Genomic DNA, 15695 nt, shown 5'->3' with positions numbered 1-15695 from the left:
ATTGATATGCAGATGAACAGGCGAGAGAGTATGGAAATACTGCAATTTTACCCACAGCGTACTCAGAGGTAATCCTTACAAACAAATTGTGAAGTAACAATGATCACCTTTCAGGGTCTCTGAAAGGTGAAGTGACTTTAATTACTGTCACACAACTAGTCTGTGGCAGAGCTGACATACAGTCCATCATCTTGTTTTTGACAAAAAAACCCATGCTTTTTTTCTGCATAGTAATTACCTTCCAAAAATGTTGAAGTGTCCTCTGAGGAGCAAATTTCATGAGTGTTTCCTGTATTGTGTCTCAACTAGACAAAATTGCCAATAACAGGCGACTTTGTGTTTCCCACACCATTGTCCAATGTTTACCATTGATCGATGTTCTGCTACTATTGACTCTAAAGTAAAAGTTATTATTCAGCCTGAAATCTGAATTGTAACTCACCATGGGTGGCATCTAAAAAACTCCAAACCCACCACATGTCAGATGAAAATGTGAGTCTTTCCTTTGTCCAGGACTGGGCAACCAGGTTGCTAAACTAACAGGTTGCCTTAAAATTTGGTAGAAATTTCATGAATTCATAATAATGATTAAGTATGTGTGGTGTGAAGCTTGAAAGTTGTATCCTAGTGCAAAATCTACTTCTGCTTCTGTTCGTTTGTTTAAGTCCCACCACCTACAAATAAGCAGATGAATCAAGTGGTAGTGGCTGAGCTCTCACAATATTAGCTTCTGTGATAAAAATATTTTTTTAAAGGTATTGCAATGAATTGTGTAGCCAGAGGCCCAACTTTGTCATCTATTGTGTGCTTAAAAAGATATAGCAATACCCAGTTTTTGTTGAAATATAAAGGAATATGTAAGGATAAAAATTAGTTCATTTTGAAGTTTACAGTAACTTCTGCTATTATAAATGATTTCTAGTAGCCTCTGGTAGTTAGTGCATGGGAAAGCTGTCCAGAATCTGTTAAAGTGGAATGACTCATTGTAGAGTCGTAGACTTGCAAAGTGGATATTTTAAGTTATCAGAAAATGCAGAGATTTACTTAAGATTCTTCACATCCTCAAATTACATGATATACTTAACCACCATGACAGGGACAAAGTGAACTTTACAATTGTAGTGAACTGTGATGGCTAATCGTGTCTCTGCCTCAAGCCTCCCAAATCCCCTTCTGGGAAGATTTGGCCATAAGATTACCATGTAATCCAAGCAAGGCCTTGCCATTAGAGATCTTCCTTGCCATTACTTTGCTTTTTGATGGAAAAAAGCCAGATTCTTTCTTCCTGTTGGGTTGCCAAACTCTCAGTGGCTATATTTCTGCCACCCAAGGAAGGTCTGTCTAGAGCAGGAGGTAATGAGATTTGTCAACATATAGAAACAAACTGAGATGAGATGAGATAAGAAAGAGGTATTGATTCTAATTTCCTGAGGTCCAGGTTTCTGAAACTCATGCAAAATTCTGTGAGCATTAACTTCAAAAATTGCCTTGCTGTATAAAGTCCACTAGTTTTCACATTTCTTCTATGATCCACTGACAATAAATATCAACTGCTGAAATTACTACTGTAAAGAAAACTGGTTTAGTTTGGTGACTTAATCAACTCAGGCCACTATAACAATGCCACAGACTGGGTGGTTCAAGCAACAAACATTTATTTGTCACAGTTCTGGAGGCTGGGAGTCCACGATCAAGGTGCCAGAACAATTGGGATCCTGGGTTGCATATGGTCACCCCCTTGCTGTGTCCTCACATAGCAGAGAGACAAAAATCTGGCCTTTCTTCTTCTTATGAAGACACAAATCCCATAATGGGGTGCCACACTCATGATCTCATCTAAACCTAATCACCTTCCAAAGGCCTCACCTCCAAATATTGTCACTTTGGGGGATAGGATTCCAACATATGAATTTTGGGGGGGACACAAACGTACATCCTTAACACTTGGGAAGATATTTTATAGAGGAAGGAAGGGAGGGAGGAAGGAAATAAAAAGATAAAAATTTCTATTCCCCAGAAAAATCTTCCTCACATGGGTCAATAGATTCTCTTTCTCTTTGGTTTCACCTACTTTAAGTTAGGTTTCTGTCACTTGCAACTAGTGAATTCACCATTCCTTTGAAAATATTACAGAGATTATTCCATTGTATGGAATTACATAATTAAAGAGTAGGGATGACTTTTAATTGGAATTTCTTCTACCCAGTTGCTCAAATAACATCCTCATCCGGTGATTATCTCTCATTAAATGTAATAAACCCCAACTTTAATCTCTGCCCTTCCTTGGATAAACATGAGGATGGCATCAATTGTAAACTACCAAAAAACAGCTGATGAAAATTCAGAATGAAATAAAAGGAAAATTGAAACTTAATCACCAAATTACAAAATGGGACAATATAGTTTCTAGGAGATGCTGATTAAAGATGAAAGTAATATAAATGTGGAAAGATGTAAACTTTTAGGGAAAATTCTTCATTTTATAGCAAGTAAGGTTAATTTTACATTCCATTTCAGTACAACCAGACTCACTCTCCTCTATTTCTCTTACTAATTTTTTCATGTTAATGTCCTACTTTGCTTCATGAACAGGATGTCATTAATAATTTGTGGTTACATTATAAATGTATCATCTCAAAGTTTGGGGTTTGATTAATGTTCTCTTCATGGTTAAGATCTTGCCAGTGATTTCTTACTTAGGTTAAAGGAAAGTGAATTAAGAAATTGATGAATGAAGCAACATAATTTTAAAAATGACTGCATCTTTCTGGCTTTGAGTTAAAAAAGAGAAAGAAAATTGGAAGTGTTAGAGTGTTTAATAAAAAATAAGCAGTAGATGAAATCAAAATCCAAACAGAGTTAAAATGTACAATCCAAATTGATGGATGCAATTGCAGAAAGAAAATTTAGAGGTTGTTGCTAGTTTGGAGAACACTTTAATAGAGTATATGCTTATTTTTCAAAGCATTACATTTGCCTGATTCTGTAAAAATGACAGGATGTCCTACTTGCTTATCATTTCTCTTCTTATAGAGATGAAATTAGCTGTCCTTTGGTTGCAGATAAATCCCAGTGTCCGTCCCTCCCCAGCCAGCCCTTTAGGAAGGATGAATCAAATAATGGACTGTGTTGCATAGGAGAAAGGGGTGTGCAGGCCATGAGAATTGCTGCTTGACAGGGGGTTCTTTTCCTTCCAAAATACTTCTAAGTCTCAAATTACAGATCCTAACATCCTAAGGCTAGAATGGTATGGTGGGAAAATAAAGGGTTTGTTTTTTCACTCCAGCAGGCTGTGAATTCCAGCTTTTCCCCTTGCTAGCTATGTGAACTTTGCAAACCTTAACCTCTGTTACCTGTTTACAAAAATAAGGACAAATGCTTTTCCCTAAGCTATGCAGACGTAAACAGGTGTGAGTGCTTCATGATGTGCAAGGTGCAAGGTGACTTCTTTATTTTGTAAATCAAATCTACCTCTGAGCTCCACTTCCCAAGGTCTCTGAAAGTCCAGTGTTAGGTCAATAGGGTAGAGGCCAGGGGTTATTAATCATTATCTTCACTACTGGAGTTTATGCAGGTGGATGCTTTTGGTCATAGTGTAGAACACCCCTCTGTGCAAGGGTGGCCACAGGGACCCTCACAAATCTCAGAGATCCTTGCAGCTTCCACCCCAGTGGCTACATCCCTCTGTAGGACTTGCAACCCTCCTGTTCCTGCCCCCCAAAGTTTCAAGGGAACCGTATTCAAGGATTAGGCTCCTTTTTTCCTTCAGCCCTAGAATATCATAACCTCCTTCCTACCTACCCAAGCTAGTCTCTTCAAGGGCCTTTAAAAAAAGAAAAGGCCTGGTAATTCTCCACAGGGGATGAGAGAAGCACATGTCCCCAGGACTCCACTCCTCTCTATTATTTGTGATTGCAGCAGAGAGAACAAGGTAGCTAATTTTTCAAGCAGGTCATTCAGTCACATTAACTTTAAGGAAAATTGCCCTGCTTTGTAAACTATAAAATTTTTCATACTTCTCCAGCTGCAATCCAGTGAGAGTTGGAGTTGCTTAAACCATACTGTAGGAAGGTATTTTTGAGATAAGACAGAGGAAGGGAAGAATAAAGGGAGAGAGAAGAAGGAGGAAGAGAGAAAAGAAGGAACTATGGGTGAACATTGAAACATTATGGTAAGTGAAAGAAGCAAGACAAAGAAACCAAGTATTGTACAACCTCATTTATATGAAATGTCCAGAATAGGCAAATCCATAGAAACAGAAAGTAGATCAGTAGTTGCCTGAGGGAACTGAGAGGAGGAGTGACTACTACGGGTTCAAAGTTTCTTTTTAGATGTACTACAATTAAATGGTGTGAAACACACTGCAATTAACTAGTGCTGATAGTTGCACTTGTATATCTTGTGAGTATACTAAAAACCATTGAATCTTACACTTTAAAATGGTTAAGTTTACAGTATGTGAGTTATAATTCAATTTAAAAAACTATATAGAACAGACTGTGCCTCATTTCTTGAGCTCCCATTAAATTTACAGATACAAATAATCTGTAGGATTTAGCAGGGACCTAAGCTAATAATAATTATCCTTTACTAAACTTCAGTTCTATTCTGATTCTCAAGACAAAAGGACAAGGTTGTGTTTCATTATCTTCATTTTATAGATAGATGATGAGGAATGGAGGTGGCTCACATAAGATAGGTGACTTGCCCGAAGTTTCTCGGCTGGGGACTAACTGGAGCTGAGATAGATGAACTCTCTTTGGAAGCACAGGTCTTGTGAATTCCACCCAGGGCTTCCACCTCTCCTGGCTGCCTTGGCTCTGAGCTCAGTAGGATTATCAGTCACCACCTCAGGAGGTTTGCTCTATTTGTGAATCCAAGTGCTGTGATCAGGGTCATTCAGGGTTACAGGAGAGAGGGTTACAGGAAATGAGAATGCCATTACCCGTACTGATACACCAAACCTGCTCCTTGACCGTTTTGTTAGATTAGGGAATGGTAAGTGGGTTTGGGGCAAAAGGTTGGAAGGGCTTGAGAGAACATGGTTCTGGGGTACCATCTCTGAAATGGGATGAAGGACTAAGGAACTAAACCTAGGACTTGGAAATAGGAACTAGGTAATAGGAAATAAATAGGAATTTATTAATAAATAAATTATAATGTCAACAAATAATTATTAAACTTATAGTTTACCAAAATATTAATAAATTAATTAATAAATTAATTAATGATTAATAAAATAAGAATTAGAAAGCTGTTTATGCACCCCTCCTGATCTCATTTACTGAGGCTGCCTGCCTTTTTAGGGTTGCCCCTCTGCACATCCCAAGCCCAACTGCCTGCCAGTATTTCTGCTCTCAGGAAATAATCTGTAGGAGAATTCTCAAGTTGTGTTGCCATTTGGAAAGTGAAATGCTGAGCAGACTAACTGTCATGATGGATTTGCTAGTCAGGGAGAAATTAGCATCAAGGTTTTGTATAAGGAAATGTTGAGCCAACATAAGGCCTGGCAAAACTGTCTTTCTCTAATGAAAAGCAATTTATTCTTCTGGGTAGCTCTGAAGATTATATATTATTTCCTTCTCTGTGAAGTGCCTGACAGGTTAAAAATATTCTTGGTTTGCTGCATGTTAATAAAGTGCATTAGCTGGGTGATGGGTTTTTATGTAAGGAAGGATAATTTGAGCTATGAGAAAAGCTATGGTGACAGAAACTAACTTGTATCAATGGGACACAAATGAAGTGGAAAGGTGTATATAGAGGTGAGGTAAGCTAAAGGCATGATTTTCCAATAGCTTTTCCTATCCTCTCAGATACCTTATAAAGGTTCTGAACTTTGCATTTCTGTACTAACAGGCAGTTTCCATCTGTCTGTGCTAGCTGTCATCTGTCTGCACAATCCTGATTTCTGAGACTTTCTCAAAGAAATGAAGGGGCCGAGTTAGAAAGGAGAAGGGTAGGTCAAGCAGAATATCCATGGTGATGGCTTAGGAAAAAGGAGATATAAAATAATGATCTTCTTATAACCCTTACAGGGCAAAGCAGAATAGAGCAAAGCAACAGGATAGAGTAAAGCATGGGTCTTAAATCATTCATCAAACACTATTGAACTACTCATCAGATGCCTTTCTAGTTATTGGAGATACAATTAACAAGACAGAACAGGACCCTGCCCTCAAAATTACATGGTTTCCAAGCTACATTTTAAGAATTGGTTTGTTTTTAAAATTATCCTAAAATTGGACCTATACTTAAGTCTTCAATTAAGTGGATTTTTTAAAAATGAGAATTTGGCTTTTATTAAAAAAATTCTGAACACAGACAAAGTACCGATGAAGTGCTCTGGGACCAGAAAGGGAGGGTTTGTGTAGACAGATGGAACAAATGGAACATTCTGCACAAAGACACAGAGGACTGGCATGTCAGTGAGAAATGCTGAACAGGTCCTTTTGGCTCACAAACAATGGGTGGTATGGATGAAAAAGTAAGACTTGTGGTTAAAGTCAATTATAAATAAATAAACAAACTCTCTTTTGATGAAAGGACACAGGTGATGACATTACCTCCTTGTGGGAGGGGAATTTTCTGTTAAAAGAACATCTTAAGGCACTACTGAAATTTTGTTCCAAATTCACATTTATCCACCCACTTTCAGTTTTTGGTGGCTGCAAGCTAGCTGTGAAATAGATTTTGGCAGGAGTAAATGAGTTAAGATTATAGAAATCCATCACTGTAATAGAGCAAAGGAATTGCTTATGGTCACAAGGATATATATATATATATTTCAATACAACATGTAAGTTTTATACTACAGTCTTTTACTTAAACAAAAAGTCTCCAGTGGAGCTCAGGATAAGGTACAAATTGCAAAGAAAATTCATGTGAAGAACATGCTCAGGTTGCCTGGCGGTCTTGTCTTGGAGTATCTGTTGGTTATTGGAGACTCTATCCCTGATACTCCCTGACATTTCATCCTAAGTGTCTGAGGCTGCCTTCTGAGTTTGTTTGGATTATTAAACTTGCTTTTCTTCTGCTCTTGCTTATCTCCAGTTGGGAAGGCTTGAGGCACTGGTCTTCTGCATCTAATCACACACTTACTTATTTAGTTTCCTTTACTCATTTCTGTCCCTTGTGTTGTATGAATCTCAGTCCACAAATTCAGCTTTGCATGAAATTTTAAACCAACGTGGTATTAACTCTGAGCCTACAGGCCGGCAGTCAGGGGGGAATTAAACTTCAGTTCCTACTGGGGATCTCCCCTCAAGGAATTGCCCACTGTCCTAGGGCCCTCCCCTGCTGCTTGCTGGCCAGATTTGTAGGGAATGGTAACCATTTCCTGATGAGAGCCCCAGGGCTCTGCCAGGGAGGAACCCTGGCAGCCTTTAGGATCAGAATGGCCTCTGGCTGACAGCCAGCAGAGAAATAGGGCCTCAGTCCTATGACTACAAAGAACTGAATTTTGCCCCAAATATGGGAGCTTGGAAGAGGAACCAGAGCTCTAGATGAGGGAAGCAGCTTGACCCACACCTTGACTTTAGTATGATACTCTGAGCATTTTAATATGCATAATTTATTATTTAGACATTCTATTTCTCATTAATTCTCAGATACCAGGAGAACACAGCCATGCCACACCTACATTTCTGAATACAGAAGCTGAGTATTTTAGACTGCTCTAATTGCTGTAAAGTTCTCTCCTAGACTTTATCTTCTTGCCGCATGCACTCTGGGCCTCGGGTTAGCCTTCAAGACTGCCTGAGCTCTCTTATTATATTTGACAGTGCTTCAAATACTCTAAGACCTTTATCATGTTGCCTATGAACATTTTCATATGGTATCCTGATTGTTCCTCAATGTAAAATGACAAAGTAAAACACACCAAATCTTGCATCTACAGAGCTCTCAGTTTCATTGGATAAGTGACCCTAATTTGCAAGTTGAATATTAATTTCTCAGGTTGTGCCTCAGTGGCGAGCCACATTTCCCAAGTGTTCAGGGAGGCTGAGCATCAGAGTTGTCATGTGGCTGAAAGATAAAGTCATTGATGATGATGCACTTTTATTGCCATCTGAGCTAGGAAAAGCAAGGTTTTGTCCAAAATAAGGATAAGATGTTTCCACTCTTCTTAGCAAATGATTTTTATTTTAACTGCTTACCCAGTGCTTTTGTGACCATACCCACAGTACAGAGCAGAATCACGTACCTCAGAAACAAAAGAAACTAGAACCTTTCATAATCCAATTACCTACCCAATTCTCTAATCCTTTTTAAAACACTAGCTTTTGCTTGAACACATCAGGTAACAGGAGACTTACCATCCCACGAGGCATCCAGATCCATTTTTAAATTTTTTCTCACAGTTAGATACATTTTTATATTGATCTGAAATCTATGTTCTTTTAACTTTTTAAAATTTATGATCCCAATTCTGTCCTCTGAGTCTAAACATAGGTTTGCCTAATCCGTCTTCCTTTCAGATAGTTAAAGCCAACTGTCACGTCCCCTTAAGTCTCCTGTTCTCTAGCTAAACACCCCCAATTCTTTTATGTTTAATTAAAGGAGCCTAAGGTGATAGGAGATTTTATTCTGTGTGTGTCCATTGTCAGATTGTCTTTTACTGAACTTATAACCAGCCAGTGACCCTTGTTGTTAACATCTAAATTGATGTTAGGACACGGAAGAGTCTTCTTGGCCTCCTGGTTTGCTGCAGAGAGCCAGGAAGCAGTGCAAGGAGCGCGGGGTTAATAGTTTAACCAGATTGGTAAACAGTCAATCTGAAGACATTTAAATGACTGTTCTTTCATTTTCTTCCCAATTCCTGGGTGGACTTCAGGGTCTATATCACTTGACCTCCAGAATGTGGAGTCCTTGTTTCTAGAACTTCCAGAAGTTTCTAGTTCATGATGCACAATTTGCTTTAGATAATATATATCTAAATATAAATTTCTAAATATATACTTATATGTAAATATACTAATATAATATGTTAATATAACCAACATCTAAATATATATTTAAACACAAATGGTAATACATTATACACAGTTTTGCAATTTGCTTTTTTCTTTTAATTGTGTATTATACTGATCTCTTAATATAAGTATTTAAGGCTGCTTTGTTCTTTTTAATGTGCATAATTTTTCATTACATAGATGTACTCTGATTATTTAACACATTCCTTTGGATGGACTTTTAGGCTATTTCTCTTTTTTTTTGTTTTATTTTGCAGTTGTAAATGTCACAGAGATATGTCTTGTATACATGTCTTCTTACACAGGAACAAGGATATATCCAGAACAGTAGCTCTCTAACTTTAGCATGTATAGAATCACCTGTAAGGCTTGTAAATCGCAGATTGCTGGGCCCTACCCTCTGAATTTCTGGTTCTGTAGGTCTGGTGTATGATCCAAGAAATTACTTCCTTAACGAGTGCCCAGGTGATGTTAACCTGACTGGTCCTGGGAACCACACTGTGAGAACCATTATTCTAGGATAACCAGAAGCGAAACTGCTCCATCAAAAAGTACGTGTTGAAAATTCTCCTTATTCCTGTCTCCTAATGTTCAGGTTAAATTGAAATGTGTGTGTCCGGTAGCTCCAGGCAAATAACTGTGAATGAAGCACACGTCTGCCCTGCCTCCTGGTGGGGAAGGTGGGAGGGCAGAACAATGCCAGCACAGGGTTCGGACACTGGGGCCGAGTCTAGGCCTTTCAGCTTAGTATGTGATGTCGTCTAGGCCACTGCTGCGTGTAACCTCTTGAAAGCTGCCATGAACTCTTTAATGAACTCTCTGCAGATATGGGACAGGAAAACAATATTGGGCACCTCTGTTTATGCTGGGCTCAGTGGCTCCCTGCACAACCAACAGAGCCAGACCCCTGTAAATACTTTTACAATGTAGATCTACATCAGGGGAGAAAGGACGGTTTCATTGCTGGGAAAACAGGGTGTTATCTACCCAAGTGCTGTCTTGAATTTTCTATGACCCTATGTGTCACTAGGTCCCACAACACATTTCTTCCTCTCCTTTTCTTTAACCTGGCTCTTGGGTACACTTTTTTGAAACTGTGTGCTGGGTACACAGTAATGAACAGAAGAGCTGTGTGTTATTATTTCCAATTTATAGATAAGCAAACCAAGGCTGGGAGTGGGAAGCTGGTAAGTGTCAGAGCTAAGATTTGAACTCAGGTCTGGGTTGAATTGTAGAGCCTAAAATGTGCTCTCTGTTCTTCTCTACCTCCTCTCACAGAGCAGTGGGAAAGGTCAATGGGAGTGACTTGACCTGGGTGGCCTAAAGGTAGCATTTGGTGAGTTTGTGGTGTCAGTTGGGCTTGGGGGGAGGGGTTCCTGGAATTTCTCTTACACAACACTTTTCTCCAATTTATCCTAAAGAAACACTATCCATTGAAGGTAGAGGTGCAGAAGATTCCCAGTATTAAAAGTCTTTTTTCTGATGTTGAGTCTGTTATGTTCTTATTCATCCTTAGTGTGCAAGCTGTATGAAAAGAGAAAGATTATGTGTTAAAATCAATAGAACAAGGCCATGGGTGATTAAGGATGGACATGAATGGTGTAAAGAGTTTTTGTGCTTGCTTCATTCATTCATTCATTCATTCATTCCCAAACTTGAGTCCGAAAGAAAATGATCCAGGCTGAATTTAGCCAAATTTGAGAGGATAGGCAGATCACTTGAGGCTTGAGTGGTTAAGGAAGGCTTCTGGAAAGAGTCGGTATGTGAGGTGAGCCCTCTTGGCTGGGTAAGATTTCCATGGAGATGTGTGAAGAATGAGGAGAGTGATCCTGGTGGAGGCAGCAGCATGGCCACAGGTAGGGAGGTACAATGACTCTCTGGGATTGTAAGGAGTCATCATATGGTGGGAGTAGAGCCTCACAGCAGGGAGAAAGGGATATCCAGGTGTTTCTGGGAGAATGGAGACAGATTACGAAATCTTCAGTGTCTGTCACTTTAGTGTTTGTCCCTGGAGTCATAAGTCATGTGAAACTACTCAAGTTTTCTCAGCAACAGAGTAACAGAAAATGGATTCTGCTCCCTGGTTTAGTGACACGTCACAGTGGGATTTGTCCTGCATAGGAGCAAATCCTCACCATATATATTCTCTTCTGGTCATACAGGCAGCTGCTTTAACACTTCCTGTGATTTTAGTTTATCCCTCTAAACACACCCTCTTTCTTCAGCCTGCTCCTCCCTCTGCCTCGGCACTCATCCCCACCCCGGTTTCCTCCTGCTTTCCCTCACCTTGGCCCTTCTGTTACGTGCTGCCCCTCCCCTCTGTTTCCCTCTTCTGTCTTAAATCCTGTTCTTCAGAGCCCATGGTGATCTTACTCTAGCAAAGGCTGGTTATGCTTCTCCAGCTGACAGTGTATTTCATGATCTTTGTGTCACACTGGGAATCTTTGTTGCTTTCTTTGTTTCTCTACAAATAGAGTGTGCAGTGACTTTGCAAATACATTCCCTATTTAAGGGGAAAAAAGCATCAGTAAAGTAATGGGGAGAGCTGGCTTCAGGGCTCCTGAGGGTATTTCCATACTGACCCTATTCTTGCTACCTTGTGAAGAAACATAAATTCCAATTACTGCTCTACTTATTTTTATCCCATAAAGCTTAGGACATAAATTCTTAAGGTTATAGAGTTTTTCTTTCAGGTTTAGTACTGTAAAGTGTTATATAAAATCCAGGAGAGAAGACATAAGTTTGAAAAAGTTGTTTGACATTCCAAAGCACTGGCTTGGTGAGGGTGGACTAAGTAAGCTCCAAGTTCTTTTGTTCAGCCATCTTCAGCCAGGTTCTGGTTAGGACTCAGGATGGCACAGGGAGAGTGTCACAGACGGAGGTTTGGTTCTAGCAGCAGGGGGGAATGGGAGACAGGGATATTTTTGGGTTGGCAGAAATAGCAACAATAATGAACAGACCTTCATGCAAATATATGCATCACTTTTGAAAGTAAGGTTTTCAAAATGCTTGAGAATACATAAACCTCCTTGAAACAATTAGTGATAGTCTCGTGGTTAATAAAAAGACAATTTCTGATTTCCACATGTCGTAACCAGTAATTCTTTGTCTGGTAGCTTTGAAATCAAAATGTGAATAGTTTATTTTCCTGATGAAATACTGTCTTATTTTTATTATAACCATGTTTGATGAAATGACTTCTAAAACATTTGCAGAATGCCATGACTTCTAAATGAAATATGTTAGAATGTATATGTATAAAAGTTATGGAAAACCCATATAGCCTTAAATAATAATAGGAATTTATGGGCATCTCATTCAGAAATCGATCTGATTGATATCTTATATCATATTAGATCAATATTGAATACATATTCAAATACACACAAGATATTACTGAGTAGCCAGCACTTTTCTGGGTCTTTGTTTTTATGGCATTGGCTTGAGGCTGGCTTCATGAACACAGGATGGCTGCTGGGAACTCGTGGGGCTGCATGCTGCCTTGTTTGCTCCAATGGAAAAAAAGAAAGTCACCTTCCACAGCTATTTAACAAAATGCTGAGCCCCAGTCTGAGGAGGCTACTAGGTCAAGTTTGCCCATCCCAACCAAATGCTATGATCTGTGGATGAGGGGGTGATGGAAAAGATCACACTCTCCTGAGGCCTCCAGTACACACCAATCCAACCACTGTGGCAAGAGGATAGAGGCAATTTCCATTCTAGAAGCTTAGAAGTTTTCTGATTGCTACAACACACAGGTACTTTTAAGCTAATGGTTTAGGTAGTCATGATAATCGGAGCATCTCAATATTTATTAGTAGTAAACAAGGTACCCTTAAATATCTGCTATAAAAGGTAGAAAGTTAATGATTTTTAAAGCTTGGAGACAGATACATGAGGGCCCCTTATGCTTTTCTTGAGTCTGTCTTGTATATATTTGAATATTTCCATAACAAAAAGGAAAGAAATAAACAACAACAAAACAGTTATCTAGAGGGTGTTATTGTTTTTGTGGTCCTTTAGTATTGTTACCTTAAAAGCTCATTCAACTGGTGTTTTAGTTTATGTTCCCCAAAAAGTAGAGCCTGTGTCCAGATCTTATAGAGAGGCATTTTATTTAGGGAAATGACCCCAAGGAATGAGGGTGGGTATCTGGGAAGTGTGAAGTCAGGAAGCCGGGAAAGCTGTTCATTGCTGTGGGCACAAGGACCTCAGTTTTGCTGAGACCCCTCTGAGAAGCCACGGAGCATGCACCTGAGAGCTGTTCCTTCCAGACAGAAAAGAGGGCAGTGTTATCCGGGGATTCTATTGGCCCAGGGTAGTTCATCCTCCCTGATGTACATATGCATTAGAACTGCTGAGAAGATTCCAGCAGATGCCAAGAAGCACCAAGAGCAGCTGAGCGTGGTGTGTCAGGCTGCATCCATGCATGGCTGGTTACCACAGCAAAAGCTGAAACAAGAGGCAGGCAATAGAACATAGGAGGTATCTGGTCAGCCGGTGTGGTCTGAATACCTGGCTTTGTGTTTACAAGGGTGAATCTGCTTCTGAATGACCCCCAGAACAGAGAAACAAAATCAGGAGTTCTGTTCACTGACAGTGAAAATACTCATCTGTAATGAGTTTTTTCTCTAAATGTGAACAAATTTGATGTACTCTTTTTTAGCCTCTCATCTCCCTCCTCCCCCCACTACCCTAGACAAGAGTTCACCTTTTGAATTTTGCTCAAAGACATTCATGCTCCAAGACACACTGTGATGTGAAAGGCCCAGCTCAGTGCTGGAAGGATGGTGCATTGCCTCGAAGGGAGGCAGGTGGTATGAGTGGTTGCTACTTAAGACAGATGTCATATTCTGACTGGGTTTCTTCAAACACTGGAACACATCCAGAGGTCATGGAAAATGCATCTCACAATTCCCTTACTGTTTTTCTGTTTCCCCTGAAGTGTATGAATCACAAATGATATGGTTCTAATTATTTGGTAAGACAAAGTGGTAGAAAAAGTGCCTTGATCTGGCATGGTTTCTATACAACTGGTTATAGTTGACACTTGAATAACAGGTTTGGACTGTGTGGATCCACTTATACACAGAATTTTTTCAATAAAAATATTGGAATTTTTTTTGCAGATTTGCTACAGTACGAAAAAATCTTTTTTCTATCTCCCTTTATTGTAAGAATATAGTATATAATACATATAACATACAAAATATGTGTTAATTGAAGGTTTGTGTTATCAGTAAGGCTTCTGTCAACAGTAAGCTATGTAAGTAGTTAAATTGTTGGGGAAGCCAAAAATTATATGCAGGATTTGGCTGCAGGAGCAGTTAGTACCCCTAACCCCTGCATTGTACAAGGGCCAACTATATCTGTTTTGGAATTTGGGGTGTATAGTAGCATCTAACAGGATTATTTTGGATCTTTTATTTCTCTCATGCCTGTGTCTAAAGGCAGGGATTCCTTCTCTTCATCATTCCTCTTGTCATGCCCTAACTGGTAGGGAACAGATCCAGGCAGCCAGTGGGATCATCACGTGAGCTTCATGGATGGTAGCCCCAAAATACAGGAATCCTTAGAAAAGCAGGACTGGAGAAAGCAACCAAGTCTTCAATGAAAGTGGGGGCATCCTATTAACATCTGTGCATCCTTAGACCTTGTAACTCACTGTTGGAGAGATTGCAACAAAAATAGACTTGAGTTCACTCACCTAAAAATGGAGGAGCATAGCCCAATTTATGTTTGGAGTTGCCAGCAGATTCTGAAGCCTCTGGGAGCAGAAGCCTCAGCCACACCCAAGCGGGCCTTTCACTTGAGAGCAAGAGAGAGGAGAGCCACTGCCCTTGTGAGCCATCTGTGAGGAGCAACACAGCAGGTGAAGAGGGCCCACTTGCCTCTTCAACATACACACTCTGGTAAAAACAACAAAAGTGGCAGAAAAATCAACAAATAAAAAGAAAACAAGGTGCCAGAAAAATGCCCCCAGAGATACCGAGCTCTCATTTGTCAAGTGAGTGTTCCCTCCTTCCTTGGCAGGGAGACAAGTGAGGACAGGAGGAGAGGTGAGCAGTGGTAGCTTCTCTCCCTGCCTCAGCAGGGAGTGGAGTTCAGCATCTGACAAAGTACCTGGAAGATGGAGAAACGAGAGGGGACTGCAACAAAATTCCCCTCTGATAGAAGTGTGAATCTGGGGTCTAAGGGAGCTGCCTAGTGTGCTGAATTTCATTTTCCTATTCACATAATAATAAATGATGTTCTCTGTTGTATAAGATCATAGATTTGTTGTCCTTCCCACTGTTCAAAAGTATGGCTCCATCTCATCAAAAAATTCTCAACTAGCAGATTGGAATGCACAGTCACAACTTAAGTGATTGGCCTCAAAGGCAAACACTCTGCCAACTCTCCTCTTGTGCTCTTTGCCGAGCTCCAAGGGGCAGGATGGCACAGATGACAGAGGTGAGGGCTCCCCCCATCACTTCCACCACTTGTCAGCTCTCAACCTCTGCCATTTAAGGCAAATAAATAGCAGATTATTTTTTTAATTAAAAAAAAAAAGCTAGGTGCTCTATAATCTGTTTATGTAGTCCCACTGATGCTGGGCATGACCTCCTACTAAAAAAATGGGGTTTTAGGCGGTGGGGCATCTAATCCTTGCAGTCTGGAAATATATGAGAAATGGGGTCCTCTGTTGTAAAAATGGGTCTGCACACCTTTTTTTTGTATCTT

This window comes from Manis pentadactyla, chromosome 8, assembly GCF_030020395.1.
Source record: "Manis pentadactyla isolate mManPen7 chromosome 8, mManPen7.hap1, whole genome shotgun sequence".
In the NCBI taxonomy this organism is placed as follows: domain Eukaryota; kingdom Metazoa; phylum Chordata; class Mammalia; order Pholidota; family Manidae; genus Manis; species Manis pentadactyla.
This window is presented reverse-complemented; position numbering follows the sequence as displayed.